This window comes from Stigmatopora nigra, unplaced genomic scaffold, assembly GCF_051989575.1.
Source record: "Stigmatopora nigra isolate UIUO_SnigA unplaced genomic scaffold, RoL_Snig_1.1 HiC_scaffold_25, whole genome shotgun sequence".
Lineage (NCBI taxonomy): Eukaryota > Metazoa > Chordata > Actinopteri > Syngnathiformes > Syngnathidae > Stigmatopora > Stigmatopora nigra.
In genome coordinates this window covers 694,516-718,191 of record NW_027551604.1, presented here as the reverse complement: position 1 = coordinate 718,191, position 23,676 = coordinate 694,516, and the positions used below count along the sequence as shown (strand labels likewise).

Here is a 23,676-nt window from a genome sequence, read left to right as displayed (position 1 = left end):
AAAAACGATGATAAATTACTAGATAAAAACACGTATTGCAGTTTGCTGTTTAATATACCCCTCATTTAATATATCTGGAGGGTCGCAGGGGGTGTTGGAGCTTATCCTGGCCAACTATGGACAGAGAAGACAACCTGAATTGATTGCAAGCCAATCAGAGAGCACGAGTACTCCAATGACCAATCACACTAATAAAAAGAGACTATTTAAACTTTAATTACTTTAAAATGTTCAACCATACTACTATAAAACATTTTTGGGATGTCATAAAAACCAAAGTACCTGAAAAAAACCCCACAAAAACAGAGAGAAAGAAAAACTCCATAAACCGACAATTGTAACCCATCGGGTATTGAACCCAAATTCTCCAACCTGCAACGCAAACTTTCTATCCACTCATCCACAGTGCTGATTTCCTTAATCAAACACATAAATGCATTTTAAATACATCATTTTACGGCCTTCTATATTTTACTCTGCATCCATTGGACAAAAAATACTTTTGGACACACCCATATTGGCACTTTGTTCTGATTGGATTAAAAACGGAGCCAATTTGGTGCCAAAACAATCCGGCTGTTTAATTGCATTACGGCCAAGATGATGTCAACAACGAGGTCACAAAGTGTCTCGTCCTTACCTTGGGGTGGCGAGTCGCCATGACACCCCCCCCCCCCCCCGTCCCTCCCCCGTCCCCGGCCCCTCGCCACCCCACCGTCTTCCGCCATGCTACTCTGCCAAGCGTCCTAAATACATACCTGTCAACCTCGAACCATTTGTGATCTTACCAAATTTTGTTTTCGCCCTTACATATATGTATAAATACATGGAAAATCTTACCACTTTACTTTTTTGTAAAAAATCACGAACAACAAGTAGAAAATGAAAGTAAACATAAACAAGGGAACAGGAAACGGAAATCACATGGTGAAAGTGTTACAAAACGAAATGTTTATCATGATCTTTTTTTTTTAGCCAATCAGAGGCGCCGGTACATATATCACTTGGCAGACATGCGTTTCCGGGAAGAAACAATGGCGGATGGTGAAAAATGGCTAGAAAGTGCCTTAATTTATTTTTTTTTCTCAAAATCACCGTTTAGCGTACCATTTTCATGTGTACAGCGTACCAATATAAAAATGGGCTTTCAGTTGTACCAATTACGGCGAGAACGTACCAGTTGACAGGTATGTAAATACTGAGCTCCATTGTCTGTCCAATGAGATGGCGCTCTCTCAGAGGTGAGGGCGCCACCAAAATCGCAGAGGACAGTAGCGGTACTGCATGGAAATAAACAAAGGCTAATTCCCCTGCGCAAGACATGGGGAGTCGTGCAAAACTCAAGACACCCCCCACAGCTAAGGGGTCTTCTCGCCTTGTTCGTGTCCAGGCTGCTGTTTAATCTTTTAAGCCCACTTATCATGCCCACCCCTCCCTGTAATACACAGGTGTCAAAGTGGCGGCCCGCGGGCCAAATCTGGTCCGCCACATCATTTTGTGCGGTCCGGGAAAGTCAATCATGAGTGCCGACTTTCTGTTTTAGGATAGATATAAGCCACACGCTTAAAATTGCCGTAAAATGGTCGCATTTTTACAATTTCTCGCATATAAGCCGCTCCCAGCATGCATGCTAGGCTAATTGGACACTCTAAATTGCCACTAGGTATGGATGTGAGGGTGAATGGTTGTCCTTTGTTTCCTCAGGATGTCCCCTGAGTCAGCTGGGATAGGCTCCAGCACCCCCCGCGACCCTACTGAGCATAAAGTAGTTCAGAAAATGAGATGTTAGCTTAATTTTCACTCCAGTTACTTTTGTAGAAGCTTTTATTTTGATCAAAAGATATTCATCCATTCATTTTCTGAAACACCTATCCTCACATGGGTTACAGGGGGTGCTTGAGCCTATCCCACAGGGCCCTGAATGGGTGGCCAGCAGGACAATCATAGCTAGGGGCAATTTAGCATACAATTAGCTTAGCATATCTGTTTTGGGAAGAAACCTGAGAACATTTGGAAACACCACACAGTGAAAACCCAACCAGGAATCAAACCCACGACCCCAGAACTGCGAGCCTGACCTGCCAACCACTTAACCACCATGCATATGACGTCATACTGCACTTAAATCTCAGAATAATCGTAAAATCGTGACAAGTTCTTAATGTGAAAATGTAGCACACTAAATGTGGAACTAAATCATTGAACTCTTTCAACCTAATTTCGTCCAACCTTCACTTTACTCATTTGCCTTGACCTACTAATCTAAAAACCTTGTACGCACGACACAGTCTCGAACTGGCATACATCCCTCCAGGCATAAGAATATAATAATAAATAAAAATGCTTTACTTCCATAACATAATGTCACAACTAATTGACATAAAACATTTAATTGTCACAACAAACAAAACAGCAAAACATTTTACGCTACTGTAGATCATAACTACTTCCTCTTAAATGAGCATATAGGGCAAACATTTCATACGAATGATGGCATTATGCGTCATAGCCAGAGAAGAAAAATTATAGTTCAATAATCAATATTTTATGGATGCCTTGGTTGCTCAAGCATTTGCTTTAAAAAGACAAATAGTCAAGAATTAAGTTAAAAATAAGATTGGACGCCTTGCAGTGATTTGGCCATTTGTTCAATGTGTATTAGGGTTTCAAACATAAGGTTGGCGGGCCGAAAGTGGCCCACCTAGGGGTTCAAATCTGGCCCACTGTTTTTTTCTAGCTTATTCATATCGTACATAAAATTACTGCATTTTATGGCATATTAGCCGCATTCCTGTATAAGCCACACCCTTAAAATTGCTGTAAAATCGTTGAAGTTGACAATTTCTCTCGTATAAAACGCCCCCTGATTCATAATTTGCACCTCCATATTTATGGTTTTAATAGGGAGTACAAATGTGTTACTTTGAAGGGAAATTTTTAAGAAAATTAGTATTTCTGAGATATTGTATGAATTAAAAGGATCGTTTGCTGGAAAGGGTGTGGCCTACACGTAGAGAAATTCAAGTCATGTGACCAGTACAACCAGGAAGTGAGTCCGTAGCGGTCTAGTTTGTCATCCCTACGTAAAATGGTGGCGCCCTGAGCAACTAATGGCAGGTTTTTCACTTTTTATGCGAGATACGGTTCATATTTTTCCTATAATTATATTTATAAACATCAAAATACATTTTGCTTAGCGTATTATCTGTTTATATTTTTTATTTTAAAAAAATGGCCGTTTTGGCCACATTTTCTTGCGTTATAGCGTTTGGTCTTTATCACCTTGTAGTTTTGTGCATGTCAAGTCGAATTTATGCGCATATAAGCCCTACCTTTGATTCAGTCATCATTTTTTTAGCGACAAAAGTGCCAAATTTGCGAGAAAATACGGTATTTTCACTGAAAACTCAGATTTTCCTCTCAAACACTTTAAAACGAGGCAAATTAATTATTTGGAAATCTTTCCTAATGACATTATTGTCCAAAATCTATTAAGACCAGCTCGCTAATATAGTGCCGATTTTCTCTCAGCGCCGAATATTTAATAAACGAAAGCCAATCTGACACTTTACGGCTCGCAGGAGGCTCGGGGATGAACGTCTGGTGCCGCTTGGCAAGTGTACTCGTGGTCCGCTTCGGCCATCTTTTCACTTTTCCACCCACCCACACAAAATCCGTAACCTTTCGTAGCGTGTCCTACTTGTGTCGGAGGCCTCGGGAGGCGCAAATAGGCAACGGAGGAGAATGCCGGTTAAGGTGGCATCCATATTTTAAAAGGTGAAATGGAGTTCAACTGTCTCAAGTGGAAAAGTGCAAAGTGCCAAACCAAGTCAAGTCAATGCAATTGCTAAATGATAAATAATAATAGTTTTTCGGACTCTGTGATGCCTGGTTATTTAGCAACAGACACGAGAACCTATTTAGGATTTTTGAAGGCTTTTGAGAGAAATTCAAAACTCAAAATTAGCTTTTGAAAGAATAGCAAGTAAAAAAAAAATATTATTATGAGAGGATATTGCTGTTATACGCCAAAAAGTAGACCAGGAACATGTTTTTGACAGAATAGCCATCACATATTTACATTATAATATGTAAAGGGCTACAATATCATGCAAAAACGTGAAAATTATTATTATTTATGGGAGCATATTGCTGCTGCACCCCCAAAAGTACACCAGGAATATGTTTTTCACATAATATTTATCACATTTTTAAATTATAATACCATGCAAAGGGCTACAATATCATGTAAAAACGTGGAAAAAAAAGAGTATTATTCATGGGAGCATAGCCCTACTGTACCCCAAAAAGTGATCAACAGCATGTTTTGACATAATATTTATCACATTTTTACATGATAAAATCATGCAAAAGGCTACAATATCGTGTATAAACGATATAACGAAATATTTTTAGGTCTGAAATAAACAATCGCTCGTGGCCCGAAGCATCGCAGCTCAACAATGGCGGCGATTTGTTCTTGGTTTGCGGGGGGAAAAAAACCCTTAAAGAAGAAGTCTGGGGGTGCTCAGAGCAGGGGTCATTGGCATTGCATCTCAAGCGCCATGTTGGGTGTCTTAAAATAGGGCAATGTTCACGCATGCTGAGCAAAAAAATGCACAATGTATGGCTACTAGGCGCAATTCAAAGAGACGGAAAGAAATAATATGTCACCATAACAATCTTTGGAAGCATAAAATATCACCATTCAACATTGGAATGATGCTAAATTTAAAATATATAAAGAATTAATTTAAAATTAAAATATATAGAATTAATTTAAAATTTAAAATATATAGAATTAATTTAAAATGTAAAATATATATAATTAATTTAAAATGTAAAATATATAGAATTAATTTAAAATTTTAAATATATCGAATTAATTTAAAATTCAAAATATATCGAATTAATTTAAAATTTTAAATATATAGAATTAATTTAAATTTTTACTTTTTTAGATTAATTTAAAATGTAAAATATCTAGAATTAATTTAAATTGTAAAATATCTAGAATTGATTTAAATTGTAAAATATCTAGAATTAATTTAAATTCTAAAATATCTAAAATTAATTAATTTTCTTAAATATATAGAATTAATGAAATAAATTAAATATATAGAATTAATTTTTTTAAATATATGGAATTAATTAAAAATTTTAAATATAAAGAAGGAATTTAACATTTTAAATATATAGAATTCATTAAAAATTAAAAATATATAGAATTAATTTAAAATTTAAAATATACAGAATTAATTTAAAATTTAAAATATACAGAATTAATTTAAAATTTAAAATATACAGAATTAATTTAAAATATATAAAATTCATTTAAAATAACAAAAATTTGAGCGACAAATACAGCACATATGCTAAAAAATACGGTAAGCAGTTAGCATTGTTGCGCATATCCTGCAAAGAGATACCAGAATTCTAAAAAGTACTAGCATAGCAATAGACATGATTATTTGGCCCTATTAGAGAATTCCTACAGGAAGGGGGCACGATAAGCAAGTCTTTAAGTCCACACGATTAACATCAAATGACGGCGGCGAACGGCGAGTGCGGCGGTAAAAGGTTTTACCGCCGCAGATTTGTCTCCCAGACATTTGGGCAGCACATCTTGAGGGCGCTAAGCAGTTTAAAGGCTCAGACGCATCCCCCCCTCAATTGAAAGTGCACCAGATAAAGGACTCCTCTGTGACTAAATGGACCACTTTGCCTCCATTAAGTGAGTCACAGCTTTTTTTGCAGAAATACATCTGATTAAAAAAAAATATATATATATTTCTAAAATTGTAATTAAAGACAAATAAGTAGTTGTTTACACTAATTGGGCCCAGTTCGAGCATTTTTTTTAACTTTACGGTCAAAATCTGCAAAAATTTGATGAATAGATGCTTCAAAAAGATTATTATTTTGTTCAGAAATTGTTGGGAATGATTGTAAATGTTAAAACTTTTTGAAATCTGGGGTCGGATATTCTTACATGTGCTTTGGACACTATAGCCGTGCATTTTGTAGTTCTATGGAGAAATGAAATGATATTAAAATGCTAAAAATGCTAATGCAGCTTCAAAGATTTTTTGCATTTTCTAAGCAATTGTGGTAAACTACTGCTTTACCTGCTTTATTTATTTTTTATTTTTTATTTGAATATAATTGTACAAATGGGTTAACCCACCATGGGAAAACTACGGCTCGCGGGCCACATACGGGCCCGTTAGGCGTTTTAATCCGGCCTGCCAACTTTTGTCCAAATAATGTTTTTATTTTTTTATTTTTTTTATTTTACCCAAAGATGACGCCGTCACGGGGAAGCCAGTGGCAGTAGCTTTGTCCACTCTTATTAGTTTTTGGTGTTTTACAGCCCCTCTATCTTTTTTTAAATTACTTTTAATATTTTTAATACATCCCTTTACTTACTTGACTTTGTACTTTCTACTTTTGACTTGAATGATGAGTATGTTAATCTAATTTAGTCCTTTTTTCCCTGTTTATGTTTCATATGTACTGTTAACGGATGCACTTTTTTATATGTATCCTATCTTGTGCTGACCCCGGCCCATCTATCACATTTTTTAAGTCAATATGGCCCCCGGGCCCAAAAAAAGTTAGCCTTCCCCTGGCCTAAACCCATTAATACATTGTATATCATACTAGTATATTATACAGTAATCCCTCGCCATTTCACGGTTTAACTTTTGCGGCTTCACTACATCACAGATTTTTTTCCGGTGGAAATTGTATTTGATTTTTTGATTATTCATGCACACAAGCGGAGGCAACTCCTCTGTCTAATTGGATGACACAACAACCCTCTACAAAGTGCCCGACGACAAAAAAAATCAAGTTTGATACCCCTGCACTCCACTATTTTAAACATAGTTTGTAAAACAAAGTCTAAAGTCATATTCCGCAACATTATCTTTTGCTTCTAGTCCTTCTCCCGGATACAAAAGCCATCAATTGATTGGTCTTTCATGCTCATCCTGTTCATAGCAACAGGTAAAAGCCACAAATGGAACAAGTCCACTCACATCCAGCAAGGAATTGAACATCAATGGAGTTAGATCCCCATTTACCGTAAGAGCTACCTTAAAAAAAACAACAATCTCGTAAAGGTGTGGCTCCAGTCAAGCGCTAACAAGCATTAGCCGCCCACTCACTGTTTTTGTTGTCGTTAGGGATTAGCTCAACCGCACCCCCCAACCTTTACAGCTATTGTGTATTCACGTGTGTGTGTGCCTTTAAAACTCGGTTTGTGACATCATGCCCTTGTTTTTTTGCGATTCTGGACTAAGTGTGTGAGTGTATCTGTGTGCTACTGATAACCCAAGAGTATTCAAAACACGGCATGGGAGCGACTTTAAGTGTATGTCTGTAGATCCCAGTGGGATTGACCTCTAGATGACCTTTCGCGCATTCTCTACCAAGGTCGGTTCCTCGTAAATAAAGCATCTGGCCACACTGACCACTGTAACGCTGACCCCTTTTAAAAGGGTCAATGTGTATCTAGTGTGGTTAGCTTAGCTACTTGGATGCTAAAATGACATAAGCGATGTTTAGCTGGATGTAAATTCATCAAAATTCCCATATAATGTGAGTATTATTCACCGTTTTATTGAACTAATGCGGATCTACGGATACTGAATGCTAGCTTAATATTATGAGTTAGCATATCGTGTTTTTACTCAAAACTAGCAATGCGGGATGATTTCAGATTGGCAACGTAGACCTCTGTAACACTGAGCCCTTTTGAAAGGCTAACATGTATCAAGTATGGTGGCTAGCCTAGCCACGGATGCTAAAATTACATTAGCCATGTTTATCTAGATGCATTTTCATCAAAAAGTTGTGCGTGGCAGGAATTCCTAGATAATGCAAATTGATTATTTTTTAAACAAATTATCTCAAATGAGGAATGCAGATCTACCAATACGGAATACTAGCTTAACGTCACGAGTTAGCGTATTGTGTTTTTGCTCAAAACTAGCAATGCGGGATGATTTAAGAATGGCAATGAAGACCAGGCCACACTGACCACTGTAACGCTGAGCCCTTTTAAGGGCTAACATGTATCCAGTGTGGCTAGCCTAGCCCAGGGGTGGGCAAACTTTTGTGCCCGGGGGCCATATTGACTTAAAAAATGTGACAGATGGGCGGAGTCAGCACAAGATACGATACATATAAAAAAGTGCATCCGTTAACAGTACATATGAAACATAAACTGAAAAAAGGATTCAAGTATTAACATACTCATCACTCATCAATCAAGTCAAAAGTTTAAAGTACAAAGTCAAGTACCGTATTTTCAAGACTATAAGGCGCACTTAAAAGTATTCAATTTTCTCCAAAATAGACAGTCCGCCTTATAATGCGGTGCGCCTTTTAGTCGTGAAAATATGGTACATCTATACTCTTCATTTGAATTTGATCCTAAAACAGAAAGTCATTGACTTTCCCGGTCCACACAAAATGATGCAGCGGACCAAATTTGGCCCTAGGACCACCACTTTTCACCCACACGTGGACTATAAACCTTCACCCGCGCTGGATTTTTAAGAATCCATTGTCAGAATCCATTTACCGCTGACGAAGCGTCCCTAAAAAAACCTGACGCGGGTGGTTACATCACCGACGAAAACGCGGGTCACGCAAGCTAAACAGCGGCAGCGTGTTGACCTGCCAGTTGCAGATCACAAAGGCTTCCCTCAATCCAGGCCTACTTCATTCTCTCCTTTGCAAGCGGCCATTAGCCACGCAGCAAAAGCCTTCACCGGAGCTCCTTTTGAGAGAATCCCAAAGGGAAACCCAAGCCGTTTGTCTCATTTGCCCAAAAACCCAGGCCGAATAAAAGCTTGGGTAATGCTCTCTTTGCCCCGCCATCCCTCGGCGGGGCCAGAAGCTCAGCGTCCGAACAAATAGGGCCAGTAATTAGCGGCGAGGAAGGACGGCGACTGCCCACAGCGGAGGACTCGCAACCGGCTACGGCTTTCATGCGTGGTTACATTGAAGCGGAGGAATGAAGCTAGCGTTCCAAATGTTTTGTTCTCTTCCCTCCTGGTTTCTCTGGCCTGTGTTTACCCCGTGCTTGACAGATCCAGACGGAAAACAAAGAGGCATTCCGATTGGGCCAAGTCATGATGTGCGGCGTTAGCTTGCAACTAGCGAGTTGCTACTGTATTTTCACCACTATAGGGCGCACTTAAAAGTCTAAAATTTTCTCCAAAATAGACAGTGCGCCTTATAATCCAGTGCGCCTTATATATGGAAAAAAACAGAAAACCAAAAACGAAAAACCACCATTGTCGGATATTAAAAAAACACAAACAATACTGTTAAATATGCAGATGCCATCTTAGTTTACAACATCTTCCATCATATAGCTCCTCCCCCACTGCAAGATTTTATACCAAAAAATCCAAAACATCAACAATGGCTGGCTCTAGAGGTGACTGTGTATCATACCTGGAAGTCAATAGCAATTACCGTATTTTCACCACTATAAGGCGCACTTAAGTCTTAAATTTTCTCCAAAATAGACAGTAAACCTTATAATCCAGTGCGCCCTATATATGGAAAAAAATGTCATTCATTGAGGGTGCGCCTTATAATGCGGTGCGCCTTATAGTCGTGAAAATACGGTACTTTTTTTATCGATCCCAAAGGGGCTGATATCTTTTAGCCGTGTGAGGGCTTTCGAAATTACACTTAGGGAATGGATGGTTAAATAATGGAGGACGTGCACTTAACGTTAACTCTTGGGTTGCTAGCTATAGAGGCAGGAAAGAAGAAGCAAGAGGTCTTCCTGTTGTTGTTAAAGGGGAAATCGTCTAATGTCGGTAGGCTAGGTAATGGATTGTTTTTCTGGATGGTAGCATTGGAGGTTGACAAAGGTTGCAGGGGGTGCTGGAGTCTATTCCAGCTAACGACAGGGATCAGGCAGGAGACACTGTGAATTGGGAGGCAGCCAATCATAGGGCAAGAGTAGACAAAGAACCAGTAATTCCTAGCTAGGGAAGATTTAGCATATCATTAGCCTGAAATTGATGTTTTTGGGATGTGGAAGGAAACTAGAGTACAGGAGAAAACCCACCCAAGGCCAGGGAAAACATGAAAACACTACAAAATGGGGACAGGCCTTGGGATCAAACCCTCAACACCGGAACTACGATGCCATTGCGCTAACCGCTCACCCACCGGGCTGCCCACAAGTAAACAAACAACCAATAATTTCTAGCTAGGGACAATTTAGCATATCATTAGCCGAGCATACATGTTTTTGGGATGTGGAAGAGAACCAGAATACCCGGAGAAAACCCACACAAAGCCAGTATTGACAAGAAAACTCCACACAGTGGGGATCCACCTGGGATCAAACCCTCGACAAACAACCAATAATTCCGAGCTAGGGACAATTTAGCATAACATTAGCCTAGAATCCATGTTTTTGGGATGTAGGAGGAAACCAGAGCACCCAAATAAAACCTACACAAGGCCAGGGTTTACATGAAAACTCCACACAGTGAAGATCGGCCCTGGGATCAAACCCTCGACACCAAAACTGCGATGCCATTACGCTAACCACTCATCCATAGGGCTGCCCACAAGTAAACAAACAACCAATAACTCCTAGCTAGGAGCAAATTAGCATATCATTAGCCTAGAATCCATGTTTTTTTGGGATGTGGAAGGAACCCAGATAAAACCTACACAAGGCCAGAGTGTAGAGGGGTAACCAACTGTGCCAAGCTTGGCATTCCTGCCACGCGTAATAGGATTTCTGGGATGGAAATGCTTTTCATTCACCAAAAGCTCAACTATTGATCCGCAAACAATTTAGTCATCCAGCTGTCCTAAGAAAGAGAGAATAAAAACCCCCAAAAAATGTTGAATTAAGCTTCCGGGGAGCTCTTCGGCATGCGCCTCACGTGCCGCGAGGAAGCCAAAGCGTGCGCCCGTGAGCCGGTGAGCTCGTGAGCCTTGGCCTTTTGGAACCGCGTCCTCCATTAGCCCTCAGGCCGTAAATTCCCACGCATAAATATCCGCCGCCTGAGGGTCAGAAACGTGAATTGCATTTCACCTAAAGCCATTTTTCTTTGGGTTTTTTTTCCGCAAAAACCCGTTTAGGAATTGTGGCGAGTTTGTCCGCCATAACGCGTTCAAGACGACACGTGCCGGATAATGAGGAGCGTCATTACGCCTTGATGGAGTGGCGAAAGCTTTTTTTTTTCATCTGTCTGCCTGCCATGTTCTTGGCGCCATAGCAACAGGCGCCGTTCAAAGGCCCAAGGGAGTGGCCTCGGCCCCAAATGAGGCTTCTCCGTCTAATTGGGCAGCCACGAAAACGCCATCCGACTCGTCCTTCATCCGCCGCCGATAAAGGAGATGGCGGCGAATGTCCGGGAATAAAACGCTATGATTGCGCAATCTGGCGATGAATGCTGATTTGAGAGGATTAAGTGGAAAACAATGTGGAGGATTATTGACGGGATTCTGGTTGAAGAATATGATATGGTGATCTTATCATTTAAAATGAAGATAAATAATGTCTTAAGGAGGGAAATTGTGTCTTTATAGTTATTTTTAGATTTTAAATAATGATTTTTGAACTAAAAACACAGAAAAAATGGATTTAAAATGACAATTATTGATTTAAAAAGGGGGGAAATCAGGAAATTCAATATATATCTATACCACAGGTGTCAAAAGGGTGGTCCAGGGGCCAAATCTGGCCCGCCGCATCATTTTGTGTGGCCCGGGAAAGTAAATCATGTTTAAAAAAATATAAATTAAAAATACATTTTCGCCAGAAAAAAATTTGCGAAGTAGTGAAGACGCAAAAGTAAAAAAAAAAAAAATTAAATGAAAAATAAACATTTACCAGAAAAAAACAGTAATGTAGTGAAGACGCGTAAGTTAAAAAAAATGGAAGAATACATTTTTACCAGAAAAAAACTGAAGTGAAGCTGCGTAAATTAAAAAAAATGAAATTAAAAATAAATTTTCGCCAGAAAAAAAGAAAGTCAGCAATAAAGTGAAGCCCCGATATTCAAGGGATTACCGTACTAAATTGCTGTTAATTTACAAGTACCTCTTTTATGCCCATTCCATTTTATTTAACAATACTAATCTGGCAACCAGGGCTTCCAGTATTTTACCCCAAATTTATTGCACTAACTTTTTGTCTTAAAAACAGTCAGAGTAGTTAAAAGGGGCGGAAACAGTCTGTTTTGAGTTTAGCAGATTTCGACACTACAGCGCTCATCTGGTTTTATGTTGCAAAATATTGCAAGTCATTTCATCTTTGTGTCCTAAAATAGATGGCGCACCACTTTTTGCACAATGACTCTTGACTCCATTTTGGAAATGCGCAAAAACACGACTTTTGCGGAAAAAACACAGCAAAACTGACATTTTAGGAGTCTTTTATCTTGCAATTAGGGAACTTGTACTTCATAATAACTTCATAATTATGAATAATTTACTTTAAGAATATACTATTCTTTAATTTTTCACTTTTCTTTGTCATTTTTGGTTCATTTTGACTTACTAACAAGCAAATAAAGCCACAAAGCCTGTCATAAAATTCAACTTCTGCTCATATAACATCAATATTAGATCATAGGCAGCATATTAAAACCATAACTTCAAAAGGTACACATCTAAAAATAGTGCAAGGGAAAATGTAATCTCATTAAAATACATTTTTCCATACATACTACATTATTTCTATACAACTGGTCATCATTCAGGCACTGGTTTTCAATTACGGGGACATAAAAAATCCAGTTTTTTAAAGAAATAATTTCAAAGAGATGTCCTTTTGATGACATTAATTTGCGAAAATCCAATTGGTGGAAATGTGGCAGGCTAATTTCCTTCTGGTTTTGGACCAAATGATCTAATTGGATCTGAATCAAATTGGATTTTGACCCATATCTGTAATCACCACTTTGGAAGATTCACAAACTGGGACAACGATATGCATCACAAAAAAGGCCAAAAAGACTCTTAGCAAACCTAAAATTGGTCTTTTTTTATCAAATTTTATGATCAGCCAAATTCACAAAAGACATTAAGTGAGTCTAACCTCAAAATTCCTCCTAAAAAAAACATTAAAACAAAGTTTTATGGCTCCAAAATATATATATATTCATTTATATCTACAATGTATTTTTCTCATCTAATAATCCTTGTAGAAAACCACAAATATTTTAATATATTTATTTTGGAGATTTTACAAAAATGGTTTTTGACCTAAAAACACAAAAGAAAAATTGGATAAAAATTGCAATTGTTGATTTAATAAAGGAGAAAATCAGGAAATACACCACAAAATGATTTTTTGAACTAAAAACACAGAAAAAATGATTTAAAAATTACACTTATTAATATAAAGCGGTGAAAATCAGGAAATTTAATATATTATATATTTTAATATAATATTTTGGACTAAAAACACAGAAAAATTGATTAAAAATGACAATGATTGATTTAAAACGCGGAAAATCAGGAAATGTAATATACATGTCTACTCTTCATTTGAATTTGATCCTAAAACAGAAAGTCGGCACTCATGATTGACTTTCTCGGGCCGCACAAAATGATTTGGCGGGCCAGATTTGGCCCCCGGGCCACCACTTTGACACTAATGCTATATATGAAGTGGTTTCCCCCAGGGTGCAATCTTAGGTCCCCTAATATTTATTTTAAAAAAATTCTGCCATAGGTTCTAACTGTTCACTAATGAATTTTGTCACGAAAAATGATGATCATTTCAACTATGCGATATTATTTCCAAGCGGCTTTCATCCTAAAAATAGATTAAACAAGAACAGCAGGTTGTAAACTATTAATATTGGACACCATGTGCTCATTTTTTGTCTGAACCACCCCAAAAAAAGACCATTTATGAAGCTTTATCACCGAAAACATAAGCTTGAGAATTAGATGGCGGATGAGCTAAATCAGTTTAGACTTGCGCAGCTTTTGACTCAGTGTGAATGCATGAGTAATCATGGGAAATCTGGACTTAAATGTGACAACCCCCAACACGGAGTAACGGGCAATCAGGTCGGGTTTCCAACAGAAATGCAAAAAAAAAAGAAAAAAATGGCACCCCACCGAGGGACCTTTCCCATTGCAGTAATACCTTGACATACGAGTGCCCCAAAATAGGAGGAATTTGAGATACGAGCAAATATTTGCCTTGAGATACGAACAAATGTTTTCCTTGAGATGCGAGCAAATATTTGCCTTGAGATGCGAGCAAATATCTGCCTTGAGATATGAGCAAATGTTTGCCTAGTGATGTGAGCAAATGTTTGCCTTGAGATACGAGCAAGTATTTGCCTTGAGATACGAGAAAATGTTTGTCTTGAGATACGAGAAAATATTTGAAGGTGCTCTTAAATTATGCACATTCACAAAGCTAGATGGCGCCAGATATTTTTAAAACAAACGCTGAATACTTTGATGGTTAAAGCAATTTTTAGTTCTATTACGGTTGATTGGTTCATTTAAATTGCAAAAAAACAGAAGCATTCATTTACAAATAGATTGCACTTTAGTTTACATATTAAAATGTTCACATATTAAGATGTGATAGACAGTTTTTGCAGGATTTGAATGACAAAAAAATGCCCCTTCTCTCAAATTTATTGTTATAACAATTATTTTTTCAATGTAATGTCATTATTTTCTGTGTAAAAATTGAATTTGCTGTTCCAAAATGTATTTTTTTCAAACCGGAGTCTTGAAAAAGAGGGGTGTCGTCTTATATTCGGGCCAATATGGTAATTAAACTCAGGTTGTACCACACAGCCTATTCTCACAGCCTATTCAACATAGTATTATTTTCGCTATAAAAATTTAATTTTCTATTTAAAAAGCCTTTAGAAAAACTGTAGTCTTGAGAAAGAGGAGCGGTCATTTTATTTTCAGACCGATACAGTAATTAACTGTGGTCAGTACCACACAGTCTATTCAACACATAAAGAAGAGAGCAGTCGTGATAAAGTGCAAACGGGGACTCCGTCCCCCTCCGGCAAGAAGACAAGTCACTCTATTCTTTTTCCGTCTGTCTGTTTGTTTGAGGGCCAAGACGTCATGTTGCGTCTCCGCCTCACAACTGTACCATTAGTGCATCTCGCTATTGATTGTTCATTTGTCAACTGCTGAGCCAAAAGAAAAACACACTATGACTTTATAGATAGAAAGAGACATTTGTATAAGTGTGCTGGACAGTCTAACACAGGCCAGCATCAGGCAAGCTAGTTTGCTATTAGCGATAGCTCCTTCACACATTGAGTTTTCCATTTGGACTATTCAAGTTTTAATTATTATTTGGGTTCTAAAGGATATAAACATCTCTTTTGATTCAAATAGCATCAAACCGTCAACTTTTTTTGGTCAATTTGGTATACAACTTTGGGCTTTTTCGATTGTGTGGTCGACAATACCCGCGATATTCGAGAGAATACTGTAGTTTTGTTATCATTGTCAAATGAATCTGCCACCGAGAAAATCTGACTCTTTTATCCAAACGACTCTTTTATCCAAATGACTCTTTTAGACAAACGACTCTTTCACCCAAACGACTCCTTTATCCAAACGACTCCTTTATCCAAACGACTCCTTTATCCAAACGACTCCTTTATCCAAACGACTCCTTTATCCAAACGACTCTTTCTGGGGGGCATTTTAGTTTGAAAACATTCTAAGTAATAAAAAAATATGAAATGACATAACATGGCGGTTGCAAAAAGGCCCTTCTCACCATTTTTGTGGCGGCGTGCTATTGAATGCCAGGCCGCCTCGTCACAAGACGGATGCGGCGGGAGCCTTTAAAAAGATCGCTGGTGTTGACTCATTTGTTGTGACAGTCAAAGACGATGAGATGGGACGTGTCCTCGTAATGCACCGACAGCCCGAGGACAGGACACGGGCGTGCGGGTGTGCGTGCCGGTGTGCAAACTTATTACAAAATTCAACACTGTTTGCTTTCAAAGAAATGTTCTTATGTGGTCGTTGAATCTATTTGTTGGGAGTCTACTTTTTTGTGTCAAAGTGGCGGCCCGGGGGCTAAATCTGGCCCGCCGCATCCTTTTGTGCGGCCCAGGAAAGTCAATCATGAGTATAGATGAAGAGTATAGATCAGTTATGTGCAAACTACGGCCCGCGGGCCATATAGGCTTATCAATCCGGCCCGCCGACATTGTCCGAATAATGTTGTTGTTTTTCTCCCCAAGATGGCGCCGTTATGCCAGTTACAGTAGCTCTGTCCACTCTTATTTCTTAATACATTGCTTTTTACTTGACTTTGTACATTAAACTTTTTACATTAATGATGAGTGATGAGTATGTTAATACTTTAGTCTTTTTTCTGTTTATCTTTCATATGTACTGTTAACGGATGCACTTTTTTATATCGTATCTTGTGCTGACCCCGCCCATCTGTCAATTCAAGTCAATGTGGCCCCTGGGCCCAAAAGTTTGCCCACCCCTGGTATAGATATATATTCAATTTCCTGATTTTCTCCCTTTTAAATCAATCATTGCACATTTTTTATCAATTTTTTCTGTGTTTTTGGTTCAAAAATAATTTTGTAAAATCAAAAAATATATTTAAAAAAAGCCTAAAATAAACATTGTTTTACATCTATAAAAAACTGATTATTCAGCGCTTTTAATCCAATTATTTTAATCCATTTATTTAAAAATATCAAAATATTCTATCTAAAATGGCCCTGCCCACCTGAAATCAAGTTGACGTTAAATCACCCCACGAACCAACCCGAGTCTGACACCCTTGCAATATTCGCCCACCCCAAATACACCCTCCATTTAAAAAAAAACAAGCTGCCATGCGTCCAAGTCCCAGATTGGCTATTCCAACGAGGTGTGTATCGTGCATAGTAACACACGTCACCAACTCGAGCGCACACCAATATCATCATGCTTCATCATCATCAGCATCAGCACCAACCGTAGAAAAGCCACACATGAATTTCATAACCATAACATTAATGTATCCTGCATTGCGGAAGGGCAGCGTGTGGTTTCCCTCCCCATGACATGTAAACAAGACTCATTCCACCCGCAACCTGCACGCGAATATCATTCCCAATCCAGAATATGTCACCCAGAAACACGCTACTCTTACCTTTCGTGGAGGGCGAGGTCGGTTCGGGGGGGGGTCCAAATGGTTGGTCCTGCGTAACGATGCTTACATCTGCTCCGGCACCCTGTCGCCGGTCGCCTAGGAAGGCGCTGAAGAAGAAGAAACTGACACGAATAGAGAGAGCGAGAGAGCGAGAGAGATGGTGAGAGATAGGTTGAGGGGGAGGTGCAGTTACAGTTTAAGCCACAGGAGGGAAACAAACGTGTTGCCATGAACATGATAGCAAACTCTTTTTTTTGTTTTATTGTATATTGGGAACGTTTTAAATTGGTTGTATGACGCGAGTGAAAAATTTAATAAATATCTTTATGGAGAGCATGATTTTTCTTCATTTTTAAAATTCTAACAGTTGATTTTAGTGTTTTTAGTCTTAACTCTGCCATTGACAACAATAAGCATTACATTTATTTTAACTAACTTCCAGTCATAAAGGATTTCACGACTTTTTTACGACACATTTCCTTAGTTTTCGTCTTTAAAAAAAATCGTGGTAAAATAAGTGCATTGATTGTATAAAAACAGTCAGTTTTAAGAGGTTTTCTGCTTTGTTTATCATTGTCAACAATAGATAATTAGTTAACTAACTGTAGCCTGGTCATGAAGCCTTCAATACTAAAAATTACGGTTGATATAGATTAAAATAATAATAATTAGATATACCATCCATTTCAGATCAGAATAAGAATCCCTTTTAAAACCCACAAATGCTTATTTATCAACTATCTCACTGCCATTAACCACCATGGACATTCAAACCATTAGAACCATTAAAAGGATGAAATGTTTTGACCTCCATTACTGTCAATATCATTGAAAAATATCATTGAATTGCTGGCTTTTACAGTTCAAAACGTCAAACGTGCGGTCGAGTAAATGTTGTGGAAACACTCTGTAGTGGAAATAATTCATGGCATCCAATAAATAATACAAATAAAATTCTATTTTGTTGTGGTAGAGGATTGAAAAGGAGGAAGCAGACTTACTTGTTTTGACGTCCAGCAAACATTTCTAATGAGTTCACAGCAGGTGTTGATTATTTTCTCATTAGTGGCTCAACATTCCTCTTCAAGCTTCTTTTTTTAAAGGTATTTTTATATATTTGTATGCTTGTAATATAATGTATACTTTTCTTGTTAGGTTGTTTTTTAGTAGAATTTTTTTACCCATTTATCTGAGCTTGAAACTTTATCCTCTCGTGCATGATTTGAACCACTTTAATATAATAATGATGAGATTATGTTATTGTTTTTGCATAAAACATGAAAAACTTGATTGTTTAATTTAAAAAAATATGCTTAAAATATGTTCATGGAAAATAAAATTAGACGTTAAATCCTTTGAATTTTAGTTTCGACAATCGATGTCCAAATGGCGGCCCCGGGGCCAAATCTGGTCCGTCGCATTATTTTGTGTGGCCCGGAAAAGTCAATCATGCCAGATTTCTGTTTTAGGATCAAATTAAAATGATAGATATAGATGTATATTACATTTGCTGATTTACCCCTTTTTAAATAAATAATTGTCATTTTTTTATCAATTTTTCCTGTGTTTTTAGTTTAAAGATAATTTTGTAAAATCTAAAAATATATTTAAAAACAACTGAAATAAACATTGTTTTCGATCTATAAAAAAAATAATATTCAGGGCTTTTAATCCAGTTCTTTTAATCCATTCATTAAAAAAATTCTAAATATTAAATAAAAAATGGTCCAGCCCATGTGAAATCAAATTGACGTTAAAGAGGCCAGCAAACCAACAGTCAGACACCCTTGCTTTACCCCAACAATAATGCAAAAATTAATTAAATTAAAATAAATTTTCATTTTTTAACATAGATTGGACGGTCCGGTGAGTGTGTGGTTAGTAAGGGGGGCTCGCAGTAGGGGATCTGGGTTCAAATCCAGGCAGGTCCTAACGTCGGGGCGACCGAACGTCCGGGCGACCAAATGTCCGGCGACCAAAAGACTGTGGGCCCTGTGATTGGCTGGCCACCAATTTAGTGTAACCCCCACCTCTGACCCAAAGTCAGCTGGGATAGGCTCCAGCACCCTTTGCAAGGATAAAACATTTCATAAAATTAGATTAGATAGGATTTTCTTAGATTATCTTACTACATATCCCTATTGACACAAATAATTGTCCAATGGAATTCATACTCAAATGTACACAAAACTAAGTTTAACAAAAATAAAATATGGAAAAATCCCTAGCGGATTTCTAGCTAGCAACCATACAAAGAGCACCTCATCTCATGCTAACAAGGCCACGGCAGTCAAATCCCCTCAGGATTGAGATTTAAATCTTCCACGTAAACACGGGCGTGCAAACAATACTGTGATGTTGTGACAGCACCTCATTAATAATACAGCAATCTCCCAGGGAAAGTGGCCTTCAATTCATCAAAGGTGCTCAGTGGCCACATATATATTTCATAAATTGTTTATTAATACAATAGAGGGGGAGAAAGGACTCTAAACATGAATCCTACAAGAAGTTTTGGGTTGTTTTCTTTATGGTAGCAAAGTGATTTGGATCAAAAATGGTCAAAACTGTTGTTTGGTGGACAGGCAATATTTCAATATTTCATATTTTTTTCTCAAGAAAACAAATCCATTGACAAAATTGATTATTTTTATCCTTACAAGGGTTGTGGGGGGTGCTGGAGCCTATTATAGCTGATTTGGGGCACCCTGGACAGCTAATAACAAGGCACAAGGAGATAAAGGACAACCAATCATAGCTAGGGTTGGGCAATTTAGCATTTAACAAGCTAGCCTAGCATACATTTTTATTTTGGAATGTGGGAGTAGACTGGAGTACCCAGAGAAAATCGACACAAGCTCAGGAAGACAGTGCAAACTACAAATTAGGATAGTCCAAACCTGGGATCGAACCCTAAAGTTCTGAACTGCGAGGCAGATGCGCTAACCACTTCGCCAATGGACCATTGACCAAAATTTTTCCTAAATTCATTTGAAGATGCTTATAAATGTACTTTTAACAGAATCATGGACATTTTTTTAAAAAGTTGGTTATTTAGAGATGTAATTATCATTTTATGCTCACCTGTCAATCATTTCTCTTTTTATGGATAAAAATGTTGCTATTTTCATTCTTTTGATCACTTACACCCTCAAATTTTGCCAATATTTTTACCCAAATTGATGTCAAATTAATTTTAACAGGAAACTTAGAAGTCATACTTCATATTAAAATCTAAATATTAATTTTAGCCCCAATTACAGTCTTCCCTCGATTATCGCGACTTCACTTTTCACAAATTCCCTTGTTTTGCGATTTTTTCTGCTATAAAATTATGATTTTTTTATTTTCATTTAATAAAAAATGTCAAAAAAGGTATTTATAATATGGGATAGCCCTACTTTGCAATTTTCCAATAGTCACGGCCATGTTTAGTCTACATTAACCACAATATTCAAAGGATTACTGCATTTTTTTTTAAATTCCCTACAACAAGATGTCACCCTAGGAACCAAAAATTTGAATTGTACATTCTACTTATGCGGGGAAATTATGTGTAACATTATTATTATTCAGATTTCAAGTCGGCAAACCCAGACGAATAAGAAGAAGAGCAAACAACCTCTTGTCTGTGGAGAAGAATGAGGAAGAGGAGGAGGAGGATGGGGAGTCATAAATGAGGATTTAGCCTGGGTGATGTGCTTGGGGGCTTACGCTAAGGTAGCCCCCATCTTAGCGTATATGCGAGGGGGGTCCTTGGGGGGTAGCAATCGGGTTGTGCAAGGGATTACAACCTGGATGGTGACATCAAGTCATTGGGGGAGGTGAGACGCATGTCAACAAAGGGACTTTGCTTTATTAAAGGACTGTGATTGACGGCTATTGACGTCCAATACGTTTCAACTGACAGTGCATTGTTGCAAAACTGTAAATTTAGATTATTTTCATTATTTTTACCTTTTATGTTGGTACTATTTGTACAGTTATGTAGCCATACATTTTGGAAGCAACATTTAACATTCAGAACCGCTCAAACCATGTGTGTTAAAGTGGCGGCCCGCGGGCCAAATATGGACCGCCGCATCATATTGTGTGGCCCAAAAAGTCAATCATGAGTGTCGACTTTCTGTTTTAGGATCAAATTCAAATGAATAGTATAGATGTATATTAAATTTCTTTTTTAAACAAATAATTGTCATTTTTTAATCCATTTTTTCTGTGCTTTTAGTTCAAAAATCCTTTTATTTAAAATCTAAAAATATATTTAAAAAACCCTAAAATAAACATTGTTTTAGATCTATAAAAAAACAATATTCAGGGCTTTACTCGTATCTCAAATCAAGTTTTCCCATAAAAATGAAGTATAAATACAAATTACATCTAATACAGTAATACCTTGAGATACAAGCTGTGTGTCTGTCACTTTACTCGTAACTCAAATCAACTTTTCCCCTAGGTTACCTCATCTAATACAGTAAAACCTTGAGGTACGAGCTTACCGTATGTCAATTTACTCGTATCTCAAATCAACTCTTCCCATAGAAATGAACTATGAATACAAATTACATCTAAAACAGTAATACCTTGAGATACAAGCTTAATGTATGTCAATTTACTCGTATCTCTAAAAAAACACCAAAAACAAGATATTACAATTTCAACAAGATTTAAAGGACAACGTATGTCAAAGTATTACTGCAGTAGTAAATAAATAATACAATAAATCCTGTTTGTTTTCATATTTCATACTCCATTATTAAACATGACGATGCTGAAAGGAAGCATCGGGAAAAAAAGAAGGCGGAGCCAAACAATACTTCGCATCAGATCAATCATAAAATGGATTTGTTAAAAGGGGACCTTTTAATGGACAGCACTCTGTCCACGAAAATGGAATCTTCCGGGAATTGGACGCTGGAGGGAGAAAAGTGGAGGACCGATGAGGTCAGAGATTGAAGGACCGATTGGGGAGGGGCCGGAAGAGCTGTTACGTGACCTTGAACTTCAAAATAAAAGAGTCTCGCAAGGAAAAAAGTGAATATTTATTGAATCATAACTAAATCTCCTTTATAGAGATTCATACTTGCACTAAACAAAAAGAAATTAAATAGAAAAAACAAAGAAAGTTAGTACAAATCGAAGCCTTAAATACAAAAAAGTGGGAAAAATTGTTGAAAATGACATTTTGTAAGGAATATTGAAACAAAAAATTCTTTAAATCTGATGTTTATGATTTGTATGCTTCCAGTATACTGCAGAAAAAAATATGTACATAATACACAGCAAGAAATATGACGGTATATTTATATATATTTTCTACATTTCATACAGTGCTATGAATATTAAAAATCATGCACAAATGCGGTGCCCTGTACAATCCACTTCAAAGTCTATTTACATATTTCAACAAAATATTCTACAAGTGGCCGACGATAAAAAAGGAAGTCAAACTTGATGCAAGTTAAGAAAATAAAAGAAACCTTGATTTTAAAGGCTCTCAAAAAGCGAAGTTAGTACAAGTCAACTATTATTATTAATAATATTATTATGATAGGAAATGGAAAATGTGTGCATACATTCAGATTATATTGAAATAATGTTATTGAGTTTTATGGATTTTAGTTAAAATCAAAGGAGAAGTTCGCCAAAGTAAAAGAAATGAAAATAAATAATTTTTTGATGGTTTTGTCGTCATTTTGGAAGGCAAAAAATGTATTTTAAAAAATTTTCACTCACCAAGGCAGACATTTACAGACTAAATTGTCAAAATAAAAAGGCCAGACTGTCCTTGTGCTATCCATTTCACCAAAAAATACACTATTTTTTATCCCAAAAAAATCTTATCATATCATAAATCATATATAAAAAATGGAAAAAAATATTAAATTATTCGGCAAAACTCCTAAAACACATTTTATGTCCCAGTCATGAAGCAGTAATAAAACTCCGCCAAAAAAAAAAAATCTAGAATAATTTCTTACCAAAATGATGCAACCAAAAAATTATACGAGCCGGAAAAAATCATTTAAAAAATAACCAAAAAAAACCCTAGCAAATCCATAACCCACGACTGTTTGGTGTTGCACAAAATACAATAAAAACTCAATAAAATAAAATGTAAAAAAAAATAAAAATACCTGAACTGACGTCCAAGACATGCAACAAAAATTGACATCCATCAGCGTCAATGGCACCAAAGCAGGCTCACTCACTTCCTACAACAGTTTCAATGGGTGTCAACAAAAGGCACTCGCCACACAATCAAGCACTTGTCACATGCTTTGCGGGTGACTTTTTGGGGGGGTCACGTGACCAAGCCATGCAACAGGTCGTGATGAACAGGATGTGCGTAGCATACAATGCATTTAAGGTTATTGCTACCGTATTTTCTCGCATATAAGCCGCCTCTGTGTATAAGCCTTATACTTAAATTTGGCTTAAAATGGTTGAATTTGACAATTTCTCTCGTGAAAGCCGTACCCTTAAATTTGCATTAAAATGGT

At 37.2% G+C, this 23,676-nt stretch overlaps 1 protein-coding gene across 3 annotated transcripts in view; it reads right to left on the bottom strand.

Annotated features, from left to right (window-relative positions):
- The window catches only part of cntn1a (contactin 1a), a 50,529-nt gene extending 33,219 nt beyond the window's left edge, over window positions 1-17,310 (bottom strand). For 2 of the 3 annotated variants that reach the window (XM_077711174.1, XM_077711175.1), the window contains exon 1: window positions 17,174-17,295. The gene's annotated coding sequence lies outside the window, so the exon portion shown is untranslated. Of the gene's footprint in view, window positions 1-17,173 lie in introns of all 3 variants that reach the window. The other variant, XM_077711172.1, reaches the window with a different exon arrangement.
- Window positions 17,311-23,676: the final 6,366 nt, after the last annotated feature.